Genomic DNA, 26,186 nt, shown 5'->3' on the forward strand with positions numbered 1-26,186 from the left:
ATTCAATTTCCCGGACTCCCCCGGACCGCGGAGCAGGGTCTCTAGGGACTTACCTCTTTTGCTGCTGCTGCTGCCGATTGCCTCTAGACCTCTGGCGCTCTCAACACTGAAATAAAAAAAAGTGGAAAAACATCAGGAAAACGAGTTTTCGTGAAGCTCAAGCATCAATTAGGCATTTTGACTCATCGCGGTACCACCATAAAGGCTTTATGGTGGGATGTTGGGCCTTTGCCGCCGAAAAGACCGCCAGAGTTCGCACCGACATGCGGAATTTGGGATTAGTGCATCGGCCGACCAACCGACCGGCCGGACGAATGCGAGTGCTCTCACGGAGATTTTTGGTGGATTGCAACCCTTGTATTGACCCCCTATAGAGAGGGGGAGGGGTGCTGTAAAAACGCAAATGTAATACATTTTATATGTACGAACGAACATGCCTCGCGCTGCAAGAACGCGGCTATTCTGGCATTTCTGGTCCAGCACCACACAAAAGGGTGCCGCAAAGCGGATCTTAATTAGCGAGTTTGGCGAGCTGGCCAACGTCATTAGCGTTCCACCGGATCGCTGTGCTGTTGGTACTGCTTTGAGTTTCCGACTTTTTCGTTTTTGTGACGTCCCAATAATGGCGGGATTTAATTTGACTAATTATCGATGACTCACCGACTCGGTCTCGGCGGGAAAAGCATTAATGCAGCACTGCACCAGACACACACACACGCACAGGGATCGTGCCTATAATTATCCTGCGTCATTGACCACTCCAGTGGCCACGCTCCACGCGTTCTCCGTCTAGACTTTTTCGGTTTCGAGCATTAATTTCCGGTCTCTCGGTGTAGCTCGGCACCAAGAACCGGGCAGTCCGCGCTGCGACGACCACCTCTCGTAGTGCGTTTGATAAATGAGCTTAGTAATTAATGGGAAATTACTAAAAATGCACCGACGCGACCGACCGGCCGGTGGCGACGAAGAAAATGAAATTAAAAGGTAAACATTGTTCTCGGCGCAATCGAAGGGCCCTCCTCACTCTGCAGTGTTGCCTGGGCAACCAGGCGACACCAGGAACACTAGATGCACCATCATGCTCTTCCTAATGACCGTTTCGTGTATTGTCCGGAGTGTGTATTGTGCCCGGTATCGTGGCCTCGTTTCTCGCCCGTCGAGAAGAGTATTTGCGGGCAAGTCGCGGCCTTGGAGAGAGAGAGAGAGAGAGAGAGAGAGAGACATGAAAGCAACCGAGCGGGGAGGACTGGCACACGCGGGATAATTTATCGCTACCGTTTGGTTCTCTCCTTCAAACCCGGTCTCAGTTCCTGTCCCCGGGAACCGCAACCGCGTTGTTGCGCTTTTCTCGGTCATATTCGCACACACACACACGAGTTCGCATACAAAAATGTATTTTATAGACGAGTTTTTACGATCGACTTTTATTGTTTTCTGTTCGTGTTCGTTGTTGCCGCTCTACAATGTTACTGTGTAGCTGCTTTGCACCCAAGCGTCCAAGATGGCTTTGGAAGCTCGAAGAACCGCAGTTCGTGGAGTGCGCGGACTACTAGACCCGCGGCCTGATGTGGGACAGAGACTTCGGAGAAGAAGGAGTTCGTTTTGAAAAGGGAAGCGTGTTTTACGGTTTCAAAACGGCGCTCGATGTGCGGTTATTGCTTCTTTTTCCCGCCTTTTTAGCTCTCTTCCTTCAAGATGGTAGAAGAAATGATCGATTTCCAATCGAGAGAACCAGGCCCTGGACGAGGATCGATCGGTTTTTCCGTTTTTTTTATTTTTGTTGTAGGTTATGTTCGCCCACCGCCTGTCGTCCTGTGGCCTGGTTCACGACGACGAAACGGACACAAAAGCACGCGACGCGCGTACCATGAAAGCATAAATCCTTCAAGATAAATCATCGGAAGGAACCGCACCCCGCACCACACGGTGGCGCTCCTGTGTGTTTACATTGGCCTGTTCGCTTCTAACGGTGAAGGATGTTTTGCCACTTTACAAATGTATTTGCCTCGTAGTGGCCCGAAGGAAGGAAACTCGAAGAAAGTCCACAGGAAGTGCGGTAGGACTACCTTTTCGAAGCCTTTTTTTTGTGCCCACAAAGCCACAAAGTTTTGATAAATTGATTTTCCCTCGACCACAACCCACCGAGAACGTCCAAAGGAAAATGAAATGCAGCATTTTCGTTGTATCTTATCGCGCGAGCGCACCAGAGAAAGGGGTCACCATCTTAAGGGAATGCGCATCTTTCTCGCGCGCTTTTGCCCCCCCATAAATCATACGCCAGGATACGGAATGTAATGCTACGCAAAATGAGATTACCGCGAGAGGCAACGTCGCGAGGGCGAACGGAACCATAACAGTAGCGCTGAGCTACGCTGACATCTGCGCGGTTCCAGTTGGAGTGGCTCGGGGCCAGAGAGAGAACAAATTAAAAGTTTTTATTTACGTTCCTCCGGCACCGGCGTCTTTGGTTTTCTGGGCTGTTTTTATTCCGTGGGAACCACAACATGCGGCGTGCACTTGAACGACACCTCCGACTGGTCCATATGGGGCCCCAGGGTCCACACGCCGGGATTAGCGTCGCGTCGAGGTCGAGTTGATCTTTACGATTGCGCAATCTGACGTTGTCGTCGTCGTCGGCGGAGGGCATGTGGGAATTTCGGAAGGTTTGGAACCACTCGTTGGCCGTGAAGTTCATTTCATGCTTCGGAAAGCGTCGCGTCCATAATGCGCCGCGACCGTCGGACGCGTGTAGTAAATTCTCGGTTTTCATGCTCAAAATCATAAGCCTGGCGGGGGACATATTGCTATGTGAAGAGGACACACATGTGGTTTCACGTTTCAGACTCTCTCTCTCTGTCCAAGGAGGTCCGCGATTCGTTTCATCTGTACCGCATACGCGCCCTTCTGTGTCTGTGGCGTGATTTCAAGAACAGTAACATTCCGACTTCGAATTGCGACCGATGCTCCAGTTCCAGAGAATAAAACCGAAGCGAAAAAACGGGCCACGTGTGTCCACAATCCGGAGGTACGGACGGTTCCGTTACACACCTCGATCGTGTATTGGATGTTTGGTCAAAAGTCCCTCGAGGTGGTGACCGGCACAATTCGGTTAGTGCACCGGCACCGGCAGGACGGTCGTCGTTCATTCGACACCACAAATCCCATTTCCGGACGTCGTCGTCGTCGTCGTCGTTGTTGCTACCGAAATCCAATACTTCTCGAACCGGACCGACAAAAACCATTCCTGCGAAACGGACGGTGCTCCTTGCACCACCAGGAAGAAGCGGGTACTCCGGGTTGGCTTCGGGAGTTTTCCAAACTATAATTAGAGCTGGAAAATTGTAAGTGGAATTCCTAATGAATCGACCAACTCCGGGGAACTCGAGCCCGGGGACCACCGCGAAGTAAGAGAAGAAGGAAAAAACCGAGATCCCGAGCAAAAGGAACTTCTCAGGAGCTTCCATTCTATACACGGTTCGGAAGAAGGTTGGCCTCGATTCTGTTATTATTCTGTGGGCTTGGGGGTGCCTTTCGTCCACCCCGAAAATCGTTCCCCCCTAACAATGTATGGATGATAATGTCTTTTCCCTCTGACACCGCCCCGCTCTGCACGAGCTGTCCTTCATTTCACGCCACGTCTTCGTCTTCGACGGCAAGGCAACGCCAAGGCACGGAACACACGCACACCCGGCCACGGCCCCGGCCACGGACCCGGCCCTCGGCGCTTTCCGTCCATTTGCGCCGTGCCGGTGCCTATCAATTAAAACTTTTACTCCATCTTGTCGACAAGTGGCCGGCTAGCCGGCCCGGCTGGCCGGATCCGAGACCGAGGCCGGGGCCTGTTGTAGTAGTGCGTTTGAAGAAGAAATTAAGTTTTAATTATAAATGACGACTGCGAAACGCGCGCCGGACACGTCGGCCGGCCGCCGGGCCTTTATTGCCGGCCATTCACTGAAGAGCACTTCAGTGTGCCAGGGTTGCTGGTGGTGGTGGTGGTGGTGGTGGTGGGGCAAGCTATCAATGATGTAGTTTCGCACGAACGAACATGACATCATACACGCAATAATAAGCGGCAGACGTGAGAGTGAGAAGCACTTTTAATGGTTGGCTATTAATGGTTCGCTTCGCAACGCCACGACTCTGACGCCACGGTGAAGGGGCCGCCCCGAATCCGGATTCGATCCGATTCCGTTGCCATCGGTTGGCATTAGATTAGAGCGATAAAGCAGGCGTTGGCGTTGGCGTTAGCGTTGGTAGCGGAACGGCATGACGATGATGATGATGTGGCAACTGAGATCCCAGAACAGGGATTCATAATTGACAAGAAGCGTAGCGTGCGATTCGCTTACGGTTACTACGTTATTGTCGATGACAGGTGGTGCGCGTCAGAGTGTGTGTGTGTGAGGGATTTTAGGACAACGGATCCACCACCGAGCTGCTACCGGAATTTGCACTCCCCCGGGAGGGGCCTTCCGGTATCCGGTACGTTGTGTTAGTGAGTCAGCTGCTGCCCATCGTCGTCACATCCGTTCCGCCATTTTTCGCATCTTTTGCAAGAATGTTTATCACTCCTCAGTCTCAGCTGACTGGAATTCAAACCAAGGACCGTGGCCGCTCACCAGCACAACAAAAAAAAGATGTTGCAAAATGGGACCGACTGGTCACGGAATGTTTCGAATGAAAGCATGAAACCGCGATGCCGCTGCGCACTCCCTTTCCCTTCTACCGAGTGTTAATGAAACGCCAAAACGGATTGCCTTTCACATGTTCTGGAGCGTTTCTGCTTTCGCGAGCTTTCGTTCAGCTTTCCAACCTTGCATATTCCTTCATTTGGCCATCGGCATGGAGGGAATGGAATGAATCCTCAAAAGTTCCGCATTCAATGCATTGAAAAGCAACCTTTTTGCCCCATGGCATGATATCCCTAAGGTAACATCGCGTCTAATCAGCAAACGCCGTTGATTAGCTGGCCAGTTCAAAGGGAGTTCGCCTCTCGATCGCGCTCGGCATTCCTCCTGCTTCTCCGTCTCCGTCGCCACGGTGCAGAATTATCCTCGGGGTTCCGGATGTCCGGGGGGTTCAGATCAAAGGCAGCAGACCGCAGACGGCACTCACAGCACGCCAGAACGCACACCACGCATTTCACATCAAAACAAACGCACGAACCCTCGGGGGGAGGGGAGATCCGAGAAAGGAGGAAAAGGCCGTTCAAAGCGAATCAAACCGCGTCCGGTGCTTCGTGGGGAAAGGGAGGGGTGGTACGCAAGCGGCCAATAAGTCAATAAGTCGTCGTCATGTGTTTCTGGTCCGCTCCTGTTGGGCCGCTTTGTCCTCGCCGGTTTGCTTTTGAACGCCTCTCGCCTTTCGGCGGCCTTTTCGGTCCTCCAGCGAACGTTTCATCTTGGCGCGAAGGGTTACCGCGGTGCTACCGGTGCCGGCGAGTGAGAGAGAGAGAGAGAACAGCAGGTAGGCGCCAGCAGAGATGGCCCCTCGGCATAACCAGCATGCGACGAAGCATGCCGTGAACCGACAGGAGCGCCATGAAAGGAAGAAGCGAAAAAGGGTCAGCGCCAAGTGAGAATTGTTTGTTTCAAATTAAAAGCCATTTTGATTTAATTAAACAGTTGTTCTTCTTTCCTCCTCACACTTCGGTCTTTTCCGTTCTGCTTTCGGCATCGGAGAAGACCTTCCTTGGCATCCGTCTTCCCATTCGGCAACCGGCTGCTTGGATTGCCGGCCGCAAAATCGAAAGAAATGCCAAACGCGACACAACAACAACAACGACGACGACGACGTAACCTTAGCGACCCGTCGCGGCAATCATCGCGGTCTCATACTTTTAACCTGTCTCCCCGCTCCCTTCAGTGGTTCCGCAATCCGTACAGCAGGTGGGAAAGTCCCTGGTGGGTGGTGCTGAGTCAGAGGCCACGCTCGATATCACCTTGGTAGCGACGAATCGCGGACGACGCGGACGCGGACGCGGACGGTGCTTGGAGTGAAGCCAACTCGGAAAATCTAATTTGAAAATAATCTCCAGACATCGCTCCAGATTGTGCCCGCGAAACGTGGGAGCAAAATAGGGGGTTTTCCCTCCGTCCGTTCCCAACGACTCTCAGCCCCCGCGAAATGTTATTTTGATTTTCGTCCGGCTTTCCGCCAGCCAGAGGCAGGAGCCGACCGAGGATTACGGAGGGGAATGGCCTTCGATTCTGGTTCGAAAATATATTCGGTTGGGCGAAAACAAAAAAAAGCAAATTCAATTCTTTGGGGAGTAATTTAATAATGTATTTATGATAATTTTTTATTGTCGGATTTACATCAAATATTCTCCGATTTGCTCCGAACATTTATTGCCTTTTTTCCATAATGTTGCTTTAATAGTAAAAAAAAAATGCTAAAACAAAACTCAAATAAAATAGTATTACCGGCTTCCTAAAATCGATATTTACTATCAACTTTACAGTTATTAACCCAAGAAATGTAAATGTTTTTTTTTTCTTAAAACATTTAAATTTCCCAAATCTCCTGAAGCGTACGGCATGTTATTAAAGTCACTTTTGGCCGTACTTTGCCCTGATCGAGCACAACACTCCATCTGTTTGACCTGTTTGACCATTTCTGATTGATCATTAGCTTCAAACCGTCCAGTACTTGTCGAGAGTTGAGTTTAAAGGTTAATCAGATGGAGCTTACATAAAGTCCACTGACACACTTTTAATGTTCAGTTTCCATCCGTTTCAGAACTGTCGGTCCCTTTCAATCCGTTTGGCCAAGGTTTTGAAGATAGAAGATCAATACATCATACAATCCGTCATGCTGCTTCACATAGCACATTTTTTTTTTATTAAAATAACATAAACTTGTTCTACAATTTGTGAAATCTTAAGGATTACTTTTCCTCAACCTAACTCGTTTATATGTGTTTGCACTGTACCTGAAGGTTAGGTAAATGTCTGCACACCCCAGTAAAAAAGCTAAAAAGACATTTAAAGGGAGAAGAGTTTCATGTTTAGTGCAGGAAAATGGCGAATCTTTAATGCATACGATTGGATCGAGCGGATGGCCCCATCGGTGGCTGCTTTCCATCTCTTCAATTTCATTAAGTGAAGCAACATCTTCATTTCCCTCCGCTCCCTCCCTCGCCTTCGCCTTCTCCTCTTCTCGTCCACGTTCAGGGCTCTAATTTCAACATCATTTTACGGCGACGTCGATCGAAGAGACAGAAAACCCCCAATCCCGACCGGCAGCACACGAGCAAGCCGGAAGCGGTTGCCATGGTGTCGGATTGATATCGATTTTCATGGAACCATGGAATAGATTTTCATTGGCTTCCCCCCCACCACCATGAACAGATCAAATGCTGTCGAAAATGATCAGATTATCATCGCAGATCGTTCGCCATCGCTTCGATTCCCGTTTCTCTCTCTATGCACTCTGCCAGTCGTCGCGTCGACGTTTTTTCCATTTTACTTTGAATTTGAATATAGATGATGGCGATGGCGAGCGATTCCCTCGGAGCACCCGGAGCTCAACCCATTAGCGAGCTCTGTGTCCCGGTCCCGGGTTCAATAAAATCCGGCCTATGGCGGCGGTGGCGATGGCGCAGACAACCGACCCTTATCCGACCGAACATCTCCATAATTTCCTGCCTTTCAACCCGCACCAACAAACTGCAAGCGACGCAAGCGAAGCATGAAAATTGGGCCTCCCCCTGCACGACATAGATGAGGAGGAGGAGGAGGAGGAGAAGTGCCGGCCATCAAACGCGGCTATGGGCAATCGGAGAAGCGGGGGGAGTCCCCCACGACAGGTCTGCATAACCATCGAACTCACGAAAGGGTGGTCCGATGTATGCGCATAATTGACGATATAAACGATCGTAATGGTGCACATCCTCGCTCGCCGTTTTTTTTTTTTTTGCCTTTTAGTATTTTGTATCATCATTATTCGGCCCCGGCTAGGATTTGGCTCCCCTCTCCCTCTTCCAACTGGACACTGACTGGCTGGCTGGCTTGCGCTGACGACAACAACGACGAGGTGCGTCATCATCGCACACACACAAGACAATGTTTCAGCTGAGGGGCTTTGGGACGGAGGTTTCCTTTCGCTTGGAAAGTAGCAATTTGAGGCACGACCCAGAAAATGGATCTCAACCACAATCGTCGTGTCTGCCGGGTTTGTGCTCGCCAGACCTTGCCCCACACACACACACACACACCACGTGCACGTGCAACATGATGCTATCAGCCGCTAGTGCTAGTGCTAGTGGCCATGGCCATGTGAATGGCGGCAGTTAAAAGTCTCATTTTCATCTTCACATAAGTTATGGTTTCAACAGTTGGAATTGGTCGACTCGCACCAAGCGAGTTGCTCAAGCGTGTAACACCGTAACGTGAGGTTTCCGTGATGATATGTGCCCCCCGGTACCACCCCCCCCCCCCCCCCCCCCATACCAGGGCATGAAAACGTGCTGCACTACTAGCAGCGGCGAGCATGAGCAGCAGCAGCAGCAGCACCACAGAGCCAGCCAGTGTGTCAATGTGTTGTGTGCGTTCGAGAGAAGAGTTGGACCATAAAGTTCGCCAATCACCCTGTAGGAAATGTGATGCTCGTGCGCGCGACGAGACATTTATGACCACTTACCATTAGGCGCGGGGAGCATTACAAGCCACCCTTCCACCGCGCCGGCGGTTCATTTTTCCAAACTGCAATCGCGTTCCTCTTTTCTGGCGTCTCGGTCGAGGTCTAAGTAGCAGCGCGACTTATGACTCTATCGTTGCAGCGCCTACTGCGCCTCGGGTGCCGATTCTTCTTCTACTCAAGAAGCCCAAGTCGTCCAATCACTTCGTTACGCACTCACTCAGGGCGCCATTTTTTTCTGTTCCTCTCAAGAGGAAGAAACCACTCCATTCGCTTGCCACAATCCCAATCCAATTACATGGAATTATTTCTATTCCAGTGAAGCCGGGAAGCCAGCCGGGATCAGAACTACGGCCGGGAGGTTCATGGTTCGCGTCGCAAAAGTTGGCCAACGAAAATCGACAAATTGCGATGCCAATTCCAATTCTCGATGCTTGAAGGCTCGAAGTGTAGGTGACCCGGGGACCACCAGAGGACCAGAGGAGTGGAAGGGATTTCAATTTGCTCGTGCGCAACACTCCATGAGAGGGAGCATTGGGCTACGGACAGCCGTAGAGCTGTATGGCCAATGGGCGAGATAAGCTGAACACCACTGGAAAGGAGCATTTTCATGCAAATCGTTTTCGGATGGAAATGTCGTGGTTACACTCTCGCGGCTTATTTCAAGAATCAGAATGGCTTTTATCGTTGCGTTGTGTGTGTTTGTAAGAAGAAGTCAGGAGATTGACGCAGGTATAAGGTTCTTCTTTTTAGATAGAATTCCCAACAGGGAACAACATTAAGATGCTTTAACCGGGCGATGCTCAAGTAACCTGATGTTCTGTAGCTCTAGAAACGCATTTATGACGTTCTCCACGTTCTTCTGAGAAGAGCTTCAGAAGTCTCAGAACCTCTTAGACACTTGGGTATCGCCATTAAAAAAAAATCCTAGATCCTCCCCGCCTAAAAGGATCAATAAAAAGTTATAGAACCCGTGACCGTGAGTGGCCTTCGTCATCGGCATCGTAAATCGGTATCCCAAAAAATCCGCAATGTCCGTCCGAAGATGGCCACTAAGCAGCCATCGTGTCTAGGCCGCTGACGGCCCCCCCTGCTGCGGACGACACACCGATTTGCCATCATTTAACGTCAAGAATGTTCACGGTTGTTGTTACTGTTGTTGCTGTTGGGCTTCACCGGGAAGGGGATGCGATGGCGAGAAAGCGTGAGGCGGCCATCATGCTCGACGATAAATCATGCGAGCGACCGGCCGGACGGACATTCGCCGAACAACTCACCCCATATTTATGCACAAGGGGGTCTTCCAATTAAAACCCCAGCCAAAAATAACAACTCACGACCCGCCGACTGGCCGACCACGGGATCAACTTCTTCTTCTTCGTGATGAGGCCCAGACTCTGGGAGAGCGGCAAACAGGGAGAGAGAGAGAGATTAATTACAGCGCCAGACCTCACCAGCAGTGTGCATAAGCTGCTGGAAGGGAAGGCTGCGAGGAAGGCGAAGCCGGAATGCGAAGAATCTCTGCGCTAACGATGGCTTCGGCCCGGGCTCCGCGGGCCACCATTAACTGCCAAGCCAAGCCCAAGAGGAGGGCAGCATCAGCATCAGCATTATTGATGCGCCTGATTGATTCACCGAGAGAGCACATCTAAATGATAATGCGATTCCAGCTCCATTCAAAGCCATCGCTCGCGAGCCCCCCGGAGGGGGTTCCATCGCCGAGCCGACTCGGTCGTGGCTATCGATCAAATCCAGCGACCTCACAATGCTGGCAACACCGGCAGTTGATTGCAGAGGCCTTCTCCTTCCATTCGCTAATCGGATGTCGAACGTTGACCAGCGGCCAATTCTTCCGTGTAACCGTTGATTGAATGTCTGTGGCAAGTCCTGGTGCGTTGTCTGGTGCGTTCCCATCGCACCGCACAAGATATTGTTGGCCGCTGGCTGCTGGTTGCTAGTCGTGTTCCATTTGCGTGTTTTCAACGATCGAAGCCCCAGTTTTGCGTTCGGATTTGCGCTCAGCATAAAAGGAATCAACATTTGATATTCCATTTCATTGATTCATCGTCCTCCGGACCGGACTGCACTTTATGCTCGCGTATTCCCTTTTTTGGGGAAACATTTTCGGTGACTCGCACCAAGTAATCGCTTCTCAGCCAAAGCAGGCGGTGCCCGGGTGGTGGTGGTTTGGTTCCTCCGTTTCTCACGACCAGCATCCTCGTCTAGAAGGCCTTTGCTGCGGTATTTCGCACACCACAAACACCGCGTCACCGAAAAACGGGCTGGAGACCGCAAGCGAAACCCCAAATTCTGCGTCAAGCGCCACGTCAGAGACCCCCCGTCGTCTCATCGTTCCTTTTTTTTTTTTGAGGCGGTTGTTCCATCCTTCACAGCAGGAGAAGCTTTAGCCGTGAGGTCACGCGATCACGAAACGAGCCTTCGAGCCGTAAACCGGCAAGGATATGGCGCAGAGGGTAGACCGCCTATCTTCCACCAACAAATAGAGGTGACCTTGAGGTATTGGGACTGAGCATGACGTCGTTCAGAAGACGTACCCGACGTACGGTCGAGATCCGGATTTACGGGGTCATAAAATCGTGTCAGATAGTTTGTAAGATGCTGCCGCCTATGCCTGGGGGACGCCTGATTGACAGCGGCTCTAGCGAGCGACTCTCTTGGTGCACCTGTCCCTCGTCGGCCACATGGTGGTTGGTGATTTATTGCGAGCAATATACGAGCTAAGAACGGAACAGGTTTACACCGCACCTCGTGGGTCCATTACAGAGAGGCAGAGAGAAATATTAAAGAATCTGCTTGGCCGAAAGGTCACCGCCACTTCCGTGAGTTACCATAACAACAAAACTAAAAACCGCCAATTAGATGAGTTTCTAAAATTGCATCAATTAGTGCAGCTGGGATTGGAGGTGTTGCGTCCCAGTGGAGCACTACTCTGTACTCTCCAATTATTTCGATACTGTTGAAGTCTAGACACATCCTTCCACAATTTTTCAGAACAAAAACAATACACACAACTCACAAAACACCCTTTTGCAACGTTGCAGGTGGCACAAACGCATGGTTTCTACCGAAAGAAAGAACCACTCCGTGTACTCGTCTAAGGGCACTCCACCGGAGCACCCCCTCTTCCCAGGCCGGTTTAATGTAGGAAAAGTTATTGAGCTATCAAATGTTTTATGGCTTCCGAAATAAAGCATCCGCCAATGCGCTTCCAACCCACCCGGGGGGTTTTTTTTACTACTGTTCGTTTTCTTCAAACATTGTTTTCGAAAGCGAACAATTGTATTCCAATATTCGCCGGGCGTCGAATTCCGCACAACCGGCTCAGAGCAACCGGCTCCTCGAGAGAAGTTGGCGCATTGTTGGTGGTGATTCCTTCGTCGTCGTCGGAGAAGTCACTGTTGCGTAAAACATTACGCGAATGTAGGTGGCGCGTGCAGCGATTCTTCTGGATCTCGATCGAGGGGTTGTTTTGCTGGCCCTATGCTAGCCACTATGCCGAGTAAAGTTGTGGTCCAACCATCGGAGCAGTACCTCAGTAGCTGGAGCAACAACATCCCTTCGCCGTGCGCTGTACGTTGTGAACGTTGAATAACAATGTTGTTGGCGGTGGCTGTAGTTGCCGCTGTAGGTGTATATACTATAGTATGTGGCAGGCAGCTCCTCATCGGAACCGCGAGGCAGCCACGCCAGCAAGGAGGAGAAGGTTTCCTTTTGCCGCCGCAGTGCCTTTTGTTGTGAAATTTTCTACAGACAATCTTTTCTCGTACCAGTCGGCGTCGTCGTCGTCGTCGCTACGGTGCTTATGCTGTCCCTTCCCTGGAAACGGGGGGAGGCCCAGCATCCCACTGGAATTGCTTTTATTATGAAGCGCCTGTTGAGGACGAGGGGCAGGGGGGTTGCTCCGACCGCAGAGATACGCGCCCGTTGGAAGGTTTTTGGTTTTTGGTTGGAAATTGTTAAGAACTTAGACTTGCCATTCATCGTACGGCGGCGGTGGCGCTGGTGCTGGCACTCGGGCCCTGCGCGTTGTTCCTTTCTCTTCATTCTTCCACCACCGCCTTGGTCCCTCCTCTCACCGGTACATTTCTTAATCGAATCACGGCACACGATGGCGGTGTGAATGGAGATGGAAGCACTTGTTAAGGAAACTTTTCTTTTTCGCTTTTGTATCGCTTTCAGGACGCCACGCCACGGGACGGTGTGTGTGTGTGTGCGGCACGAGTTTCTGCGAGTCATAAAGCCAGCAAAGGGCCGGATGAATCTTCTCATCGCCAGCGGTGCGGTAGCGCCAGCATCGGCAGCGGCCACCAACGACCGACAGGCAATCCCTCCTGGAAGTTGGAAGCTGAATGCATGTCAGTTGGCGTTTTTAGTTCGCCACGCCAGTGGACCGTGACGCTGTGACACGGATCGTGGCCAATGCCAGCACCTCCACCACCGTCGCCCTTCGTCCGGCAAATATTAAATTGAATTTCCCTTCCCGCCACCCAATCCTGTCCCGGGCGATGATGACAAACGAGATGATGACGACGACGACGACGACGACGGAGAGGATGATGGAGATGATGATGATGATGATACGTTACAACGTTCTGTCTGCCAGCAGCTGTTTCGTTGGAAACCAGATCCATTTTGTGCATGGTGGAAACGAGCGCCGAAAAAGAAAAACCCATCGCTGAACGCTTTTCTTTTCGATGCTAAACAATGGCATCGAAGCTCTTGCCCCCAAAAGATAACTGAACAAAACATAAATCAAGCAGCGCATTTTCGACACAGCAAAAAATGAACAGCTTTTCCTTCGATTGGCTATCACTCCCGCTCTCTCTCTCTCTTTCTCTTTCTCTTCGAGTGGTCGATCCAACGGGGAAAATCATCTCCTTTCCATTTTCCCATACAAAGCAGGCATTTCTGTTTTCTCGGCTCCAAGAACTACGTTAAGGAAGGTCGAGTGCTTAAACGTTGTACGTAAATTTGTGGGAAACGTGGGGCCGTGGAATATCCTTCGGGCCTAATGTTGCTTGTGGTGGTGCCTTTGGCGTGCCAAAGGAAATCGGTCTCATTGGAATTATGCTGTTGGCTGCTGGCAGAAGGGGGAAAAAAGCCTCCCATGATTATGTTCATAATTTGCCCTCCGAGTGCGAGAAGCGTTCTTAGCATTAGCATCGCAGCAATCCCCCCATCCGTTTCGTGAGGAAACACAATTGTACCGTAATTACATCCAAGGAACCAACGCGTTCCAAGGAACTCTTCTTCACCACCACCATCTCTCTCTCTCTCGCTCTTTCTTTTCCACGGACCCTCAAAGGATGGTATTTCTCTTCGTCTGAAGGTCTCAGCGACGACCGGCCACGGATCGAACGAAACATGGCCACTCGCAGGCCTTACCCGTGGCCAGTGAGCGCGCTAAGCGCTGCCTTATCCGGTCCGGCCCCGGTCCGATCATAAATTCTGCTCCGACAAGGTTCGGCTCTTTCCGGAATTGTAAGTCAAATGAATATAAATTGCTATAAAATCCATAAATTTATAGCCAGCAATGCGGCCACCGGCACCGGGGCCACCAGGCCGGCTTGGCTGGAATGATGGGATGCGCTGCCCGTTTCCGATTCCACACGCTGGCCGCGGCCACCATAAGCGTTCTGGTCCTGGTAGGAAGCGAGCAGGAGAAGAAAGCCACAAAAGCGAGGCTCGATTGCCCGGGGCTGAGGAGTTTTGTCTGATTCTCGCGCCGGCCTCGGTCTCCGGTCTCTTTTACGACCTCAAGACGCTCAATCTCTACGTGCCCTATCTATGATCCAACCATTATCTTAAAACACAATAGAGACGAACACGTCGAAAATGAGAAAAACAAAAAAGCTCGATGCTCAATGCTCGATGGGTGGAACGTTGTGCACGTGACACTGGAACTGGACACTATTACCAACCAGCAGAGGGCAAAGCATTTCTCAGAACAACGTTCAGCACTGCGTGTGTGTGTGTGTAATAGGAGAGGTCTGATGAGCCTAGAAGTGTTGTCCATAAAACAACACGACAACACTTTCTTCTCGATGCATTCCATCAGGGCGCTTCCCGTAAAGAGGGACGTCCTTTCGGCAGCAAGGATTCCCAGCAGCAAGGAAATGATGGTTCTGGGAGTACCCGGGAGTCTGCGCCACCAGCACGCACAGTGGAAAGCGGACGAAAAGTTTCCAGAAACCATTAAAACAGCCGCTGATAAGTCGCGTCGCGCTCGGGTCTGATAATTAAACATAATTTACGACCCCGCGGGCCAAACACGTCCCGGTCGCGTTAGCATAGACGAGCTGCGCCGTCGTTGTCGTCGTCGTCGTCGTCGTCGTGGAAGAAGCTGCGAGAAATGAAACGGCAAATGATTGCCGCTTTCGAGCAATAACTTAATTACCTCGGAGCAACGCGCCATCGCACAAAGCCATTTGTTCTTCTGCTGCTGCTGCTTCTGCTGGAGAAGGTCGTCACTCGGAGTGTTTTTTCCTGCTGGTTGCTGGTTGAACTTTGTCGAAAGCCATTCGAGCATTCGCTAGACGAAATCCCACGAGCAGTTCGGTTCAAGCAGCTTCTCTGCTCTACTCTACTGGTAGCCGCCCGGGCAGCCAGGCAGCCAGGCATCGTAAACATAATTAAAAGTATAAAAACTCGACCCCGATATGAATCACCCGGCGCACGATCCCAGCGCGATGCTAACTACCCGCTCGATGCCTCGGATGACGGGGACGTTTTTCGGATTCGCCAGAATTAGTAGTGCCTTTATCTTCTGCTGCGATAAGCGCATGACTGCAATTGTTAAGCAGGGAACACCAGCATGACGTCAGCGACATTGGAGCGTTCTCTCTCACGGAGTAGTGCCGACCGACGTAAAAGCCGTCAGATTAATCTTCGGCAAGATCCGCTTACTAGTTTCACATTACAGATATCAGAGATCGCGAGATGCATGCGCTTAAGTGTTTTTAGATTGATAAATCGTTCTTTCGTGCGCTCTCTCGTGCTATGTGCCTTTGCACACAGTGTCTAATCTCTATAAACCCTATTTGGCAGTTTTTCCATTATTTGCTTATGTACTTCAAATGTATCCAGAAGCGTCAGAGTTTGTACCGCTTTATCTCTACTGAAAAGTAATTATACGAAATGGTTAAGAGCATTTCAAGGTGTGTATGATGCTCAACGTTTTCCCCTAAGGCATTTCGGTGTATGCAAAAATATAAAATATTTTAAAGTGCTAAGAGCTTCCTAGTTTACAATAGTCTTTTAACATTTTAAGATGATTAACCTTTGCTAAAACTAACATCAATCTGTACAGAAAATTCATAGGAATTTAACGTAACCGAGAAACGGTTTAAATCCTTGAACAATGTAGTGAATAACAGAGTCTGTATCTAGCCTACAAGGATAATGTCACTTTCCAGACAAGCAAGAAAATCATATATAGGATTAACACAATTTATTGGTCTCCTGAATCTCTTCTTGAGAATTTTATGAATTCTTAAGGTTGTAAATGTGGCAAAAATAACAGGGTGGTGGAGCTTTATTCAATTTTGAAGCTAATATTTAACTATATTGATGTTCAATGACTGATATTTCAGATATGAAGTAGAATATTCTTAGTGATTAAATAGAACAACTCGATGCTGGTCATATACAAGTACAAAGCTGTAAGACCACACCATTGTACTTCACAACGACCTACGGCCTTTGATCCTCCAGTGTTCCAGACCGTAACGAGCCGAATGATAATCAATTGAAGCCGATGAGGGTATTGAATTATTGCATTCGTAGTCCTGCACTGGAATGTTCGATTGCGCCACCATCCGATTGGCACAATTTCCAAATATTTCACTTTTGATGCGCGCTCGTAATGTCCGCCTTAACTTTCGTTGTAAATCACATCCAATCCAATGCTTTGCCGGGGCCTGGGTCCCGAGATCTGGGTTACAGCAACTCCGGATGAAGCAATCACAATTGTTGGGATCCAGTCCCCGTCCCCGCACTCTTCAGATCGACGCGATTGCAGCTTCGCGATTGGAGTCAATCGCATTGATGGATCGCACCAATGGAGGGCAGCAGCAGCAGCTGAGCAGAACGAGCCCCAAAGAAACTCTTGCGCTTGTTCGTTCGTTCGTTCGTTCCTCGTGGGGCTAGCCAGATCATATCTGGCCAACGAAACGACTCGTTCACCATCTAGCCAGCCAGCCAGCCAGCACCAAAGCCTGAGAGATGAGCCTGATGCTGGTGAATGCGATGCTCGGACGCGGTATGGCCTCGAGGGGAAAAGAACCAACCTCTCTCTCTGCCTTCTCTGCTTCACCTCTTCCTCTTCTCCGCCCAAAAGCCACTTTAAAAACCACAATTGACCTCCGAGTACGCTCCGGACCCGCACCCCGAAGCACGGTTCGCAGAGAGAGAGAGATAAAAATATAATTTATGGGTAATTTGAATAAATTATTTTACTCAATTCTCCAACTCCCAAGGCATCCTGCGATGCGATGGCCGCGCGATCTTTGCGGCCGCCCTCGTCCGGGGCGTTTCTGCTTGGGGTTTTTGGACGAGAGTCGGTCGTTCGGTTCGAGTGTTCGGGGCAAGAGCAAGCGGCTGGCACACCTGAAACCATCTGAAACGTCTCTTGCCAACAACGGAACACCCATCGGAAGAGTAATCCTATTAGATACTCCTTCTCTGCGCCGCACCTTTTATTGCATCGAAATCGACCACCTTCGACAGCAGAGCAAGATGTAGGAAGAGAAGGAGGAGGTGGGTTTGGCTTTTAGAAGTCGTAGAGGGCGTTTGGGGCTGTATGTAATTATGCAACGAAACCGGGGGAAAAACCGGTGTTCTCGTCGTCGGTGCTTTGACGATGGAGCTACGGAATTGAATACTTCGATTCCGAACTAAACTCAAACCATTTACTTGCTTTTTGACCGACGAGGGAATTGGGAAATGAGCGCCACTACCTTCTCTAATTGTACTGCTTCTCGGAATGCTGGTGTGTCCCCTGGTGTCGATTGCTCAAAATGGTACCAAAACCTTTGCACAGTAACGACACCCAAGGGACACCGTCTTTATCAAGGAGTATAAAACGCGTCCGGCATCTGAAGTGCGCGTCCTTGCGGCACAAAGTGTCCACTACACAACACCATGGCACGCCAGGATACGTTCGGGTATTGTCTGCTGCTGCTGCTGCTACTGCTACCACTACTAGTGTTCACCGAGTTCTCGACGGACTGCTCCCTACGGCAGCAATCCAGTGCGCGGTACCTGCTGGAGCACCAACAGTTCGCCATCTGTGGGAAGGTGGTGCATCTGACATCCTTCAACACGGCGGCCACGGTTGCCGACGAGGCAAGGCAACGGCTCGACCAGGAATGTACGATTAGCTGCGTGAACCGTACCGACAGCACGGTCCGGATCGGTATCCATGTGTGCGAGCTGCAGCAGGACCACTTCCTGTTTCCGATCAGCTTTAAGGAACTGGACTTTTTGGCCTGCTACTCGAATGAAGCGTTTACGTTGCGTGGAACCAGTGGAAGCGATGAGTGGATTGAGCTAACGCTGCAGCCAAATATGAGTTGTCTGCGTAATCGGGTTGCTGCTTGCAGGCGTGTCTTCAAGTACGAGATGGAGGACAGTGATACGTCCGGTCGGTATAATCGTTCGATCAGAAATCACACCGTACCGATTGGACTGAACAGCAGCATGTGGTTACCGTTCGCTCAGTCGGTGGCAGTGCCACTGGATGCTTGGCAACAGCTTCACTATGGCCTACTACGCATCGTCGGGATACTGCTGACGTTCCTGTCTGTCCGCTAGTTGCCCGCGGGCAGCGTCAAGAATCATCTTCAAACACCTCAACTAACAAGCGCATAATTGATCCTCACCGAACCCCGGGGGGAACCTACTCATACGCGCAAAATATACGCGAGAAACAATGGTGGTCATGTGATGTTCGTGTTCAATTGGTCGTAATACTTTAAACATGGTAACAACCCATCTCTGCAGCCGTATGTAATAAGCATCAAGCACAGGGCACGCACCGGGCACGCACGTACTGCTCTGTCATCACCCGGTGGTCATGGTGACATCACGAACCAGTGAGCATCACTTCCGCAAAATTCATAATGCAGTTCGCATAATGATGATGATGGTCATGATGCTGCGTGATGCTCATGGTGGCGCTCATGGTTCGGTTCCCCAAACCGGTTTGCAAGTAATTGCTTCAATGAAAATGATCTGGAATGTAAAAACAACACAGCGAGCGCGAGGAAGAAGAGCAGGTAAAACGGAACGGAAGAAGAACACTGAACGCAGGAATTATTACACCACCTCCATCCCCTTTTCCACCCCATAAAAAAGAGGGGGGGAGGGATAACCTGCGTCAGCGCAGGCATGCTTTCCATCAAAATCGCTGAACTTTGTCGCTGTTGAGGGATGTTGTTGGTGGTGGAAGGAAGCACAGAACCGGGACACGCTGCTGCTGCTGCTGTTGTTGTTGTTGTTACGTTGCGCACATTTCAGCAAAATTGTAATTATCCTGCCGCTGCTGCTGCTGCTGCTGCTGCTGGTGCTCGGTGCTGGTTCTCTCTCTGTCTGCCGGAGACATGGATTAATTACCGGTCGTAACATCTGTCAGTTTAATGGCACTCTCGCTGTCCGTTCGGGCTTCTGTACCGTGCTACGGTCCACCGGTATTCCACTGACTTATTTCTGTGTCCTCGCCCCCTTTCCCCTTCCCCCCGGGGGGCTGGTTTTGCTGACGACAAACCCGAACCCCGGGACCACCACCTGGACAATCTACCCTATACTGTACGCACGTAAAAAAAAAATACCAGTCGCTAATGGTATAGCCATTGCTGGAGCCGGAGCACTTACTGGACCCTGTCTTTTCGGGAACTTCTTGCGACAATGTAATCATGGGCCTTGCCATGCCTTGGCCCGGTAAATGTGGACGATGATACCCTCCGGGTCCCGGGTCCCGGGTCCCGAGTCCCGGTCAGCGTACTTTTGATGGAAGTGATAAGACATGGCGATGGTATTGGTGTACGGGAAACGGGATATTAATATGTTTTGCTAGAAGAAAGAAGTACGGGTTGGTGGAGAAACCCGGGGGAGAATGTAGTAGGCTGGAAAAGTATTAGAACTTTTGTAATTCCCGTGAGATACGCATACTAGATTTTTCCTTCATATTTTAAGAGAAATCAGTGCTGTGTTGGATGATTTTACTTTAATTTTGACAGCTACTTTGGTCACTGATCGTCCTGTTCTATCCTTGCTGGTTTAGGAAAATGTATTAGGCTGAACAGGATGGAACAGATATTTCAGAATAAATAAAATATATCCTTAAAAATATTGCATCTTTTAAATGTACCACTCGATGAGCAACTCTGAAAATGAATACCCATTGTAATGGTATAAAATGTCGTATAAAATGATGTATAAGTGAAATAAAAATGTATGAAAAATAATAAAAGATTATCATCGGATACTCGTAGAAAAGTTGGTAAGACATCGATTCAATGGTTTCATTCGATTGTGATGATTTGAATGATTTGGGGCTGAGACAACAGTATCATCAAAACTTAGAACTGAGAACAGTATCATCAAAACTTATCCGAAAATCTTTTATAAAAATTCAAAACACTTCTGTTCCACTTTTTGTGATATATTCTTGTTCTCGATGTTCTTGTTGTTACCGATAACGAAAGAAAATTTGAATTCCTAGTTCACGAAAGATGATTTTTTATTGGGCAAATATAAACATTATCTGAATAATATCTAATATCTTTAAAGAGGACAAAACAAATCCTTAAGAATATGTGTGTTTTTATTTCGATACTCCATATGATTTTTCTGTTTCCATTCAACTGAAGTGTCCTTTTCATACAGAACCTGTGTGCTGTGTTATTAATATATTCCAAATCACTCTTCCTGATGAGTGAAGAATCCCTTACGGAGCATAATGAAGCACCGTGCTATGCTTTATGCTTAGCAAAGGATGCAAACCAGTGGCTTTTGAGGGGTTATCCTGCTTGCAAAACCATGCTGCTACGGTGTTGTAACAACCCAAACCGAACGTTTTGAACCGGCTTCCCCAAAACGACGAGGCCAAAATCGGGACAGTCAAGGACATTTTAATCGTCTGTTATTCAATACAACTTCCACCATATCGTATTCTGCTCACACACGCACGCAAACCAACGGCTTTCCAACAATTTCAAAAGGATGCGCGCCCTATCACATCCAACCCATCGCCGTCGTCGTCATCGAGAGTGTCACCGAAAGCGAGGACCGCCAGTCCGTCCGTCCGGTGTGTTTTCCTTTCGTAATCCTTTCAATCGTCTTCTACGTCCGTACGTACGCTCCGAAAATACTTTCTCCACCACCAGCCACCATCCTCTGCCGGGCCGGGCATGGCGCGTCCTAGAATGGTAACAACTGCTAGGGAGGTCCCGGTCCCCCTCCCGTGTTGTAGCCGAATACCTGAATGCCCGTCGGAGGCATTGCGCTTCGGCGGAGCGCGGAGTGTTCGGTGAGTTGGAACAGCAATTTTATTCATCCATAAATGTTTAATCATCCAAGAGCGGTAGTTATGAAAGATTCATTTCCTCGGCAATCTCGGCAAACATTCCTCCGGCCTCTCCTCTCCATCCCTCGCATCGGATTCGGCGTTCTTGTACGGCGGGAGGGGGGCTTTGCAAAAAATAGAATGTTTGTGACAGCGTTCGGTCTTTCGGTCTCCTCGGGTCGAGAGTACAAAGACAAGGGAATGTCGCTGCCTGCTGATGGAAGGGAGGGAGGGGTAACTCCTTGTCCTTGCCGCTCGCTCGTTCGCCTCGTTCGGTGGAGATTGGGGTTTCCTTTTTTGTCCCAACCAGGAGCAGAAACCGGCACCGGCAAAGGCAAGGTAAACATCCGGGCGAGTCAACACTGGAATACGAGAAACGAATTTGAAGGAATGTTGCTCCCCCCTTCCCTTCCCTCGGTGGCGGTGCAAAAAGACGACAGCTCAGAAATAGAAAGCTGACACAGACAGCGATCCAGCGATCCAGCCAGCCAGCAAGCAAGCAACTTTTCAGGCGCAACCAAAGTTATGCGAACTGATTTAAGTTTGTGTTGGGCGCGCGGATTGGTTTTGCAGCCGTCCCTCAATCGCAGCCATTGCGCATTGCCATTGAACCACAGAAGAACAAAAAAAACTTTTGCTTCTTACCCCACCAGTGCTGCTGGTACTTTGGCAAATGTTGCGAGTTGCGAAATTCGATGCTTCAGCAGCAAGTGGTCCTGTCAGTTGCAACTATTCGCTTACCGCTGGGGGTGGGGATGACCGGGATGTTTTGTGGATAGTAGATGTTATTTCACTTCGCGGGGGGTTCGGACAAGATCTGCCTCATCGTTATCGCTTGGTTGGTGAGAGTGGGAGAGTCAGAATCATAAAGTAGAACAGGTAACGAAATTGTGTTATTATATATAATCAGTGGACCAGCTGACAGGTGGCTCGTTGGTCTAGGGGTATGATTCTCGCTTCGGGTGCGAGAGGTCCCGGGTTCAATTCCCGGACGAGCCCGAAGATTTGGAAACTTTTTTTTCTGATTTCCGATCACAACCCTTTTTTCTTATCAAAAACATTATAAATGCTTCTTCTCGCTCTCATAATTCATTTTTTTCTTCTTTTTTTTTCAAGATTCAAGGGTATATGATTTGCACTAAAGGAATTAGGAATACCAAATAGTGAGTAGCTTTACTATTGAAATTATAAAATTATGTTTTAATCTTTTCAAAACATTTAACTTTCACTGAAAACACTCCTCTTGCCAGAATGATAGCAGACGAGTGTGTGTTTGGGTGTGAGAACGAGCGAACGAGACTAATGCCAGAACAGTAGCTGGGAATTCCGTCTCCGCGGCATGCTGTTGTGGCCTGCGGACTGCCCCACACCAGACCACTCCCGTCGATGCCTTTCCCGCACAATGAGCGATGTCGTCTCGCGCATAAATAAAAAAAGAATACCCAGACAGAGCAAAACAGAGAGAGAGAGAGAGAAGCAGAGAAGGGGAGGAACAGATCACGCGCGCGGAACGATTGCGAAGGGGCCGCCGCCACCACGGGGCTCTCTGTGGGTTATGCTCGCAGTCGCAGTCGTGGTCGTCGTCGTGGTCGTCGTCGAAGAAAAGAAATAAAATTACCCCCATTAACCATTAACGACGATTAACACATATCTGCCTTAATTTGATCTCGTCGTAGTCGGCGTCGTCCAACCTCGTCCACATCCATCTCCAACCATCCAAGCAACCCATCCGGCCATCCATCCATTCATCCATCCGTCTATCCGACCATCCGTCCCGTCGGATGAATGTTTAAAGCACCACCGCCACCACCACCACCCCGGTCACACCCCAACTTGCCATGGTCCATGTTTTCCTGTTTTCGATTTTAACCGGCTCGCTGGCCCGTGGCTGGCCGGTTCTTTATGCCGTATGTTTTGGTGGATCTTTCCGCGTGTTTTCATCGCTTCATCTTCTTTCCCTTCTTCCTGTTTTTTCCTCCCGTCCCATCCCCAAAAACCTTCCCACGTGGTTCTCGTATTGCGCTTTTCTCGTGTTTTTATTTGTTACTTCATCACGTTCGTTCGCCTTGTCCAATGTGCTGTGGGAGAGGGAAGCGGGGAATAGGGTGAGATGGTGGGGAGAGGTATTTTTTTCCCGTTTCATCTCGTTGCCCCGTTGGACGACACTTTATCTTGAGATAGGTCCGGTGAATTTATTTCTGCCTCTCCGATCTCCGGCGCATGGTCCACGCGGTCTCTGACACACTCTTACGCCATCAACAACGAACGGGCGAACGATACCGCGCAACATAGCCGTGTGGACGTGGCCAAGCCACGTCTGGTGTGTACGGGATACGAGCAACAACAGCAAAAAAAAAAGGAAGAACCATCCCCCGATAATGCTCCGCGATCGGTTTCTGTGTCTGTGTTCAATGAAGCGTCCACACTCCACTTTACAGCATCTTTTTTTTATAAGAAGATTGCCGAATGCCTAGTGGCTGGGAGTGATATTGCAAGTATTTTTTTTGTTTTATTTTCATGTTAACTAAGCCACAGATTATTCCCTTTTTTATGGCTACAAACGGTACAATGCATTACGCGTTATGCAAATCACATTAAATATGTTAACGAAGGATCGCTTTCTACTTCTCTAATACCGAATGCCTAATACCGAGTTTTTTTTTTGCTAGCTTCTGGCAAGAGCCAATTTCAATTCAAACCGTTTGTCGTTCATGCATTTTCTATCCATTAGTTTCGCTCGCTGATAGGCAAATTGATGTTATCGAATTCGTTATCAACTCTTTTATTGACCTTTCAATCAATCTCGGAATCTATTGGTGACAACAGATAAGGTTTGAATTGGTTTTAATGTTTATATAAGAAAGTAACTTAAGAAATCTATCGTTATCAGCTTCACTCCGTTAGCGATCATACTTTCAATCTACAAACTTCCAGACACAGTTTAATGCTGCCTTTAAACTCATACGATTGCAGAGTATAAGAACGAAAAGACGTAGAGCCAGGAGATGGTTCCAGATTTCCATGATTAGCATCCAGTCACAGGGGAATGAATCAAAAGGAAAAGGAAACGGGGAGCGGAAAGCGGATGCTTTCTCATCACCTCCGGTGGGCCAGGCAGCGGAAATCAAAAGGCCAGCATTCACCCCCTCTCCCTCTCCTTTGGTCACGTCGATTAAACTTCCTGCGTAACGAAACTTCTCCCGATCCCGGCGGCCTCCTCCATCACCGATCCACGTCCAGGTCCACGAAGAACCTTTTCATTCACCATCCCCACAGCGGTGCTGACCCCCGGAGGACCCCCGGTCCAGGGCACTTCGATTTCATCCACCGCATGATGCAGTGAAAATTGACGAAAGGCAATCGCATGGTCCCGGACTGGCACCATCACCTGGAGGCCGTATCTAATCGGGGGGAATGGATTTTTCACGGCAGCTGTGAAGGTGAGTTAAGCTTCCCGCCCGAGGTTCTTCCAATTTCTGTGCCCACCACTTAGGGCCCGGACTGGTCCCGACCGAAGCCCCCGGGGTGGTCGTTTGATTCTTTCGACGAACTCGACGGCTTAGCCGAGGCCGATGTGGCGCCGAAGACAGACTCTGTAGGCTGGAATGGTTGGCTCCGGAACGGAACTAATCACTCCGATAGCTCCGATTCTTGCTACGTTCTGTCAGTGTGGCGCGGACATGTTTGATGGCTAGAATGGTCTAATGCCTCGAGAAGCGAGCTTTGTTCTTCGTTTTCTTTTCTTTTTTTTGCAGATCATCAAGATAGAACAGAGGTACACAAAGTGAGGTTAAGGCGCTCTATGACGAGCATAGTTTGCTGAGTTTTTGATCCAAGGACGTCGAGAAGACAAAGACAAAAAAAAATGTTCCAAATTCCAAAGACTCAGATTGAAACAAGGCAGGCGCTTTGGGCGTGGAATACCATTCCCGCCCATAGAACCCACGGGAATTAACCTTCGTACACCGACACCAAGAAAGAGGCCCGTGGCGACCTAGTCTAAGCCCCCTGCTAGCGGTTTTAAATCCCCGTGATTTGGCCACAAAAAATCGATTTACTGTACGCCAAAGCCTACGGTCGGTCGGTCGGTTCGATTCGATTAGCCAGACCAGTGTGGTGGCCGGCTTGATCCGTTGATGCATCGTGCGTGCGTGCGACTGGTGACCGCATGCCCGCCATAGATTACGACATATTTCATTCTGCAGCTTAGCCACACCGAGAAACTGGAATCGCGATGGTTTAGGGCTTGAGCAAACACGAAGCAAAAAAAAAAGAAGATCGAAAAAAACCGGAAAACAAATAATCAACCTCCTTAAGCACCACCACCGGCACCGTCATTGGAGGAAAGCATTAATCATACACGTGCTTGTCATTGATTTACAGCTGACGAACTTGGTTACCGATAACGGAGTTGGAAGGGAGAAAAAGAAAGAGAGAGAGAGCCCTTTAAGCCCAAAGAAGCAAGAATGCTGACGATGACGAACACGATGACGTCGCTCACGCTTGGGTTGGTTGCGGCACACCAGCAGCTACACAGGCTGCAGATTATCCGCATGCCGTGGCGTCAACTTACTGACTGGCCACGAACGTGACTGCCACCCCAAAACGGGCCGCCGACGACGACGACAATCACTTCGCTGGCGTCATCATCATCGGCGTCGGTCGTCGTTGGGCTTTTCGGAGCGTTACCAAGGAGTGCGCGTCTCTCCACCTTTGTCCTTTTCTTATCGACCCGGAGCACCGGAAAAGGTAGAGCATGCGGAGCATGCAGAGGGATTTCCGATGATTAAGACCAACGCTGCACCTTATCGCTGGAAGAGACCGCCGTGGCCGAAGAAGCTGAGTCGTTGCGTGGAGGCAGATGTCAAAGTTTGCAAAACGATTTAAGCAGGCTTTGACTGGCTCCAGCAATCTTTAGCTCCCTCTTTCTCTCTCTCTCTCTCACACACACAGAACCAAT

The 26,186-nt window shown here is 49.6% G+C and overlaps 1 protein-coding gene and 1 non-coding gene across 2 annotated transcripts in view; one reads left to right on the forward strand and one right to left on the reverse strand.

Moving 5' to 3' along the window:
- LOC125949433 (mpv17-like protein) overlaps nt 1–26,186 on the reverse strand; it is a 144,842-nt gene that overhangs the window by 77,630 nt on the left and 41,026 nt on the right. The window contains exon 2 of the mRNA XM_049676439.1: nt 54–106. The gene's annotated coding sequence lies outside the window, so the exon portion shown is untranslated. The remainder of the gene's footprint in view (nt 1–53; nt 107–26,186) is intronic.
- On the forward strand, nt 22,154–22,225 carry Trnap-cgg (transfer RNA proline (anticodon CGG)). The gene has a single exon. It is a non-coding gene; the product is annotated as a tRNA-Pro (tRNA).

This window comes from Anopheles darlingi, chromosome 2 (assembly GCF_943734745.1).
Source record: "Anopheles darlingi chromosome 2, idAnoDarlMG_H_01, whole genome shotgun sequence".
NCBI lineage: Eukaryota > Metazoa > Arthropoda > Insecta > Diptera > Culicidae > Anopheles > Anopheles darlingi.